The sequence below is a fragment of the Nomia melanderi genome, unplaced genomic scaffold (assembly GCF_051020985.1).
Source record: "Nomia melanderi isolate GNS246 unplaced genomic scaffold, iyNomMela1 scaffold0591, whole genome shotgun sequence".
NCBI classification, from domain to species: Eukaryota; Metazoa; Arthropoda; class Insecta; order Hymenoptera; family Halictidae; genus Nomia; species Nomia melanderi.
In genome coordinates, this window is record NW_027475705.1 from 22,501 (window position 1) to 28,369 (window position 5,869).

Below are 5,869 nucleotides of genomic sequence, written 5' to 3' on the forward strand. Positions count from 1 at the left end.
AAGTAGATTCGGTCGATCTGTTTTTCGCAGTTTTTGTGAAAAAAAAATTTTGGTCAATTTTTTCAACGTTAAAAACGTGTTCGGGCTGCCTTTTTATCCATGGATTAAGCGCCGAAAAATTTTTAAAACGCATAATAAAAAAGTTTATTCTTGACCGCAGGGACTTAGAAAAATTTCGGGTCGCCGCGTTCGACCTGCTGGCATTACCGCGCGGCCTGGACAGCCCGCTTCGACCGATACATTTTTTTCATTTTCAGAGAAAAAAAAATTTTTGTCAATTTTTTCAACCTTAAAAACGTTAATAAACTGCACTCTTATGCACGGATTAAGCATTGAAAAATTTTTAAAACATGTAATAAAAAAGTTTATTCTTGACCGTTCGGACTTAGAAAAATTTCGAGTACCTCGGATCGCCGGCTGGAATTACCGCACGGCCTGGACAGCCCGCATCGACCGATACATTTTTTCCATTTTCAGTGAAAAAAAAATTTTTGTCAATTTTCTCAACGTTAAAAACGTTAATAAACTGCGTTTTTATGCGTGGATTAAACATTGAAAAAATTTTGAAATATGTGATGAAAAAGTTTACTCTTGACCGTTCGGACTTAGAAAAATTTCGAGTACCTCGGATCGCCGGCTGGAATTACCGCACGGCCTGGACAGCCCGCATCGACCGATACATTTTTTCCATTTTCAGTGAAAAAAAAATTTTTGTCAATTTTCTCAACGTTAAAAACGTTAATAAACTGCGTTTTTATGCGTGGATTAAACATTAAAAAAATTTTGAAATATGTGATGAAAAAGTTTACTCTTGACCGTCGGGACTTAGAAAAATTTCGAGTACCCCGGATCGCCTGCTGGCATTACCGCACGGCCTGGACAGCTCGCTCCGACGAATCGGTTTTTTCCATTTTTTTTGAAAAATAAATTTTTGTAATTTTTTTTAATGTTAAAAACGTTAATAAACGTCATGTTTACGCATGGATTAAACATTGAAATAATTTTAAAACGCTTATTAAAAAAGTTGGTGTCGACCGTGGGACTTAGAAAAATTTCGGGAAGTCCGATTCGCCTGCTGGAATTACCGCACGGGCTGGACACCTCGCTCCGACGAATCGGTTTTTTCCATTTTTTCCGAAAAATAAATTTTTGTAATTTTTTTTAATGTTAAAAACGTTAATAAACGTCATGTTTACGCATGGATTAAACATTGAAATAATTTTAAAACGCTTATTAAAAAAGTTGGTGTCGACCGTGGGACTTAGAAAAATTTCGGGAAGTCCGATTCGCCTGCTGGAATTACCGCACGGGCTGGACACCTCGCTCCGACGAATCGGTTTTTTCCATTTTTTTTGAAAAATAAATTTTTGTAATTTTTTTTAATGTTAAAAACGTTAATAAACGTCATGTTTACGCATGGATTAAACATTGAAATAATTTTAAAACGCTTATTAAAAAAGTTGGTGTCGACCGTGGGACTTAGAAAAATTTCGGGAAGTCCGATTCGCCTGCTGGAATTACCGCACGGGCTGGACACCTCGCTCCGACGAATCGGTTTTTTCCATTTTTTCCGAAAAATAAATTTTTGTAATTTTTTTTAATGTTAAAAACGTTAATAAACGTCATGTTTACGCATGGATTAAACATTGAAATAATTTTAAAACGCTTATTAAAAAAGTTGGTGTCGACCGTGGGACTTAGAAAAATTTCGGGAAGTCCGATTCGCCTGCTGGAATTACCGCACGGGCTGGACACCTCGCTCCGACGAATCGGTTTTTTCCATTTTTTCCGAAAAATAAATTTTTGTAATTTTTTTTAATGTTAAAAACGTTAATAAACGTCATGTTTACGCATGGATTAAACATTGAAATAATTTTAAAACGCTTATTAAAAAAGTTGGTGTCGACCGTGGGACTTAGAAAAATTTCGGGAAGTCCGATTCGCCTGCTGGAATTACCGCACGGGCTGGACACCTCGCTCCGACGAATCGGTTTTTTCCATTTTTTCCGAAAAATAAATTTTTGTAATTTTTTTTAATGTTAAAAACGTTAATAAACGTCATGTTTACGCATGGATTAAACATTGAAATAATTTTAAAACGCTTATTAAAAAAGTTGGTGTCGACCGTGGGACTTAGAAAAATTTCGGGAAGTCCGATTCGCCTGCTGGAATTACCGCACGGGCTGGACACCTCGCTCCGACGAATCGGTTTTTTCCATTTTTTCCGAAAAATAAATTTTTGTAATTTTTTTTAATGTTAAAAACGTTAATAAACGTCATGTTTACGCATGGATTAAACATTGAAATAATTTTAAAACGCTTATTAAAAAAGTTGGTGTCGACCGTGGGACTTAGAAAAATTTCGGGAAGTCCGATTCGCCTGCTGGAATTACCGCACGGGCTGGACACCTCGCTCCGACGAATCGGTTTTTTCCATTTTTTCCGAAAAATAAATTTTTGTAATTTTTTTTAATGTTAAAAACGTTAATAAACGTCATGTTTACGCATGGATTAAACATTGAAATAATTTTAAAACGCTTATTAAAAAAGTTGGTGTCGACCGTGGGACTTAGAAAAATTTCGGGAAGTCCGATTCGCCTGCTGGAATTACCGCACGGGCTGGACACCTCGCTCCGACGAATCGGTTTTTTCCATTTTTTCCGAAAAATAAATTTTTGTAATTTTTTTTAATGTTAAAAACGTTAATAAACGTCATGTTTACGCATGGATTAAACATTGAAATAATTTTAAAACGCTTATTAAAAAAGTTGGTGTCGACCGTGGGACTTAGAAAAATTTCGGGAAGTCCGATTCGCCTGCTGGAATTACCGCACGGGCTGGACACCTCGCTCCGACGAATCGGTTTTTTCCATTTTTTTCGAAAAATAAATTTTTGTAATTTTTTTTAATGTTAAAAACGTTAATAAACGTCATGTTTACGCATGGATTAAACATTGAAATAATTTTAAAACGCTTATTAAAAAAGTTGGTGTCGACCGTGGGACTTAGAAAAATTTCGGGAAGTCCGATTCGCCTGCTGGAATTACCGCACGGGCTGGACACCTCGCTCCGACGAATCGGTTTTTTCCATTTTTTCCGAAAAATAAATTTTTGTAATTTTTTTTAATGTTAAAAACGTTAATAAACGTCATGTTTACGCATGGATTAAACATTGAAATAATTTTAAAACGCTTATTAAAAAAGTTGGTGTCGACCGTGGGACTTAGAAAAATTTCGGGAAGTCCGATTCGCCTGCTGGAATTACCGCACGGGCTGGACACCTCGCTCCGACGAATCGGTTTTTTCCATTTTTTCCGAAAAATAAATTTTTGTAATTTTTTTTAATGTTAAAAACGTTAATAAACGTCATGTTTACGCATGGATTAAACATTGAAATAATTTTAAAACGCTTATTAAAAAAGTTGGTGTCGACCGTGGGACTTAGAAAAATTTCGGGAAGTCCGATTCGCCTGCTGGAATTACCGCACGGGCTGGACACCTCGCTCCGACGAATCGGTTTTTTCCATTTTTTCCGAAAAATAAATTTTTGTAATTTTTTTTAATGTTAAAAACGTTAATAAACGTCATGTTTACGCATGGATTAAACATTGAAATAATTTTAAAACGCTTATTAAAAAAGTTGGTGTCGACCGTGGGACTTAGAAAAATTTCGGGAAGTCCGATTCGCCTGCTGGAATTACCGCACGGGCTGGACACCTCGCTCCGACGAATCGGTTTTTTCCATTTTTTCCGAAAAATAAATTTTTGTAATTTTTTTTAATGTTAAAAACGTTAATAAACGTCATGTTTACGCATGGATTAAACATTGAAATAATTTTAAAACGCTTATTAAAAAAGTTGGTGTCGACCGTGGGACTTAGAAAAATTTCGGGAAGTCCGATTCGCCTGCTGGAATTACCGCACGGGCTGGACACCTCGCTCCGACGAATCGGTTTTTTCCATTTTTTCCGAAAAATAAATTTTTGTAATTTTTTTTAATGTTAAAAACGTTAATAAACGTCATGTTTACGCATGGATTAAACATTGAAATAATTTTAAAACGCTTATTAAAAAAGTTGGTGTCGACCGTGGGACTTAGAAAAATTTCGGGAAGTCCGATTCGCCTGCTGGAATTACCGCACGGGCTGGACACCTCGCTCCGACGAATCGGTTTTTTCCATTTTTTTCGAAAAATAAATTTTTGTAATTTTTTTTAATGTTAAAAACGTTAATAAACGTCATGTTTACGCATGGATTAAACATTGAAATAATTTTAAAACGCTTATTAAAAAAGTTGGTGTCGACCGTGGGACTTAGAAAAATTTCGGGAAGTCCGATTCGCCTGCTGGAATTACCGCACGGGCTGGACACCTCGCTCCGACGAATCGGTTTTTTCCATTTTTTCCGAAAAATAAATTTTTGTAATTTTTTTTAATGTTAAAAACGTTAATAAACGTCATGTTTACGCATGGATTAAACATTGAAATAATTTTAAAACGCTTATTAAAAAAGTTGGTGTCGACCGTGGGACTTAGAAAAATTTCGGGAAGTCCGATTCGCCTGCTGGAATTACCGCACGGGCTGGACACCTCGCTCCGACGAATCGGTTTTTTCCATTTTTTCCGAAAAATAAATTTTTGTAATTTTTTTTAATGTTAAAAACGTTAATAAACGTCATGTTTACGCATGGATTAAACATTGAAATAATTTTAAAACGCTTATTAAAAAAGTTGGTGTCGACCGTGGGACTTAGAAAAATTTCGGGAAGTCCGATTCGCCTGCTGGAATTACCGCACGGGCTGGACACCTCGCTCCGACGAATCGGTTTTTTCCATTTTTTCCGAAAAATAAATTTTTGTAATTTTTTTTAATGTTAAAAACGTTAATAAACGTCATGTTTACGCATGGATTAAACATTGAAATAATTTTAAAACGCTTATTAAAAAAGTTGGTGTCGACCGTGGGACTTAGAAAAATTTCGGGAAGTCCGATTCGCCTGCTGGAATTACCGCACGGGCTGGACACCTCGCTCCGACGAATCGGTTTTTTCCATTTTTTCCGAAAAATAAATTTTTGTAATTTTTTTTAATGTTAAAAACGTTAATAAACGTCATGTTTACGCATGGATTAAACATTGAAATAATTTTAAAACGCTTATTAAAAAAGTTGGTGTCGACCGTGGGACTTAGAAAAATTTCGGGAAGTCCGATTCGCCTGCTGGAATTACCGCACGGGCTGGACACCTCGCTCCGACGAATCGGTTTTTTCCATTTTTTCCGAAAAATAAATTTTTGTAATTTTTTTTAATGTTAAAAACGTTAATAAACGTCATGTTTACGCATGGATTAAACATTGAAATAATTTTAAAACGCTTATTAAAAAAGTTGGTGTCGACCGTGGGACTTAGAAAAATTTCGGGAAGTCCGATTCGCCTGCTGGAATTACCGCACGGGCTGGACACCTCGCTCCGACGAATCGGTTTTTTCCATTTTTTCCGAAAAATAAATTTTTGTAATTTTTTTTAATGTTAAAAACGTTAATAAACGTCATGTTTACGCATGGATTAAACATTGAAATAATTTTAAAACGCTTATTAAAAAAGTTGGTGTCGACCGTGGGACTTAGAAAAATTTCGGGAAGTCCGATTCGCCTGCTGGAATTACCGCACGGGCTGGACACCTCGCTCCGACGAATCGGTTTTTTCCATTTTTTTCGAAAAATAAATTTTTGTAATTTTTTTTAATGTTAAAAACGTTAATAAACGTCATGTTTACGCATGGATTAAACATTGAAATAATTTTAAAACGCTTATTAAAAAAGTTGGTGTCGACCGTGGGACTTAGAAAAATTTCGGGAAGTCCGATTCGCC